The following is a 1,096-nucleotide window of genomic DNA, read 5'->3' as shown; positions in this document are numbered from 1 at the left end:
CTTTTCCATTAGAAACAAAGTTGGTATCATAATTCGGCGACTGTAAATGATAAACGTCAGACAGTTCACCATACTGTCCGCTATAGCTTGGCGAAATCCACACCTCGATATATAGAGTCCTTCTGAATACGTTTCGAGTAATCCATCTTAGCTTCCACATCCTGTATATTAAAATCATTCAAAAAGAAACGAGCCGTAGGTATCATAATGCAATTGCCTAAGCAAGAAGGTGTGGTCTCCGTTAAGAGTGCTAAGGCCACAAATTCGACGCTAGAGGGACATGGGGAAACACCCTCGTGACGGCAGTTCGAGTATGTGCACGCGTCGACCGTGTACTGCACTCGGTAGTGCGGAAAACACAGAGGTGGAGGCCACAAAAGGAGAGCAAAGGCGTCTAGCCTAGTGCGTCTCCTACCAGCGGATGGAGTGCGGAGAGCGGATGTAAGTAGGGTTGCCTAACTTAATATGAGTAACGTATTTTTGAGACCAGTTTTAGTCTGCCCACAATATAAAATGAGAAGGTGTTGTTGGACAGTACTGGATTAAAAAAAACTCCTCCCGCATAGGCCATGAAGGCCCAAAGGTACCGACCGGCCGCCGTGTCATACTCAGCCCACAAGCGTCACTGTATGCGGATATGGAGGGGCATGTAGTCAGCACACCGCTCACCCGGCCGTATCTCAGTTTCCGAGACCGAAGCCGCTACTTCTCAATCAAGCAGCTCCTCAGTTTGCCTCACAAGGGCTGAGTGCACCCCGCTTGCCAACAGCGCTCGGCAGACCGGATGGTCACCCATCTAAGTACTAGCCCAGCCCGACAGCGCTTAACTTCGGTGATCTCACAGGAACCGGTGTTGTCAGTGCGGCAAGGCCGTTGGCACAGTACTGGATAAGATTCGTTAATAATCTCACATCAAACTGCACATGAGACGAACTCTTCAAAGAACATACTGTAGAGAGTGTTGATGGTGCAGAAGTTTCGCCGGCCGGTGTGGCCGAGCAGTTATAGTCGCTTCAGTCTGGAACCGCGCGACCGCAGGTTCGAATCCTGCCTCGCGCATGGATGTGTGTGATGTCCTTAGGTTAGTTAGGTTTAA

The 1,096-nt window shown here is 49.9% G+C and overlaps 1 pseudogene; it reads right to left on the bottom strand.

Moving 5' to 3' along the window:
* Positions 1-760: 760 nt before the first annotated feature.
* LOC126191807 (5S ribosomal RNA) lies at positions 761-878 on the bottom strand (annotated as a pseudogene).
* Between the last annotated feature and the right edge of the window lie 218 nt (positions 879-1,096).

Source organism: Schistocerca nitens, chromosome 6, assembly GCF_023898315.1.
Source record: "Schistocerca nitens isolate TAMUIC-IGC-003100 chromosome 6, iqSchNite1.1, whole genome shotgun sequence".
NCBI lineage: Eukaryota > Metazoa > Arthropoda > Insecta > Orthoptera > Acrididae > Schistocerca > Schistocerca nitens.
The sequence above is the reverse complement of the archived record's forward strand: the minus strand, read 5'-3'. Positions and strand labels throughout refer to the sequence as shown.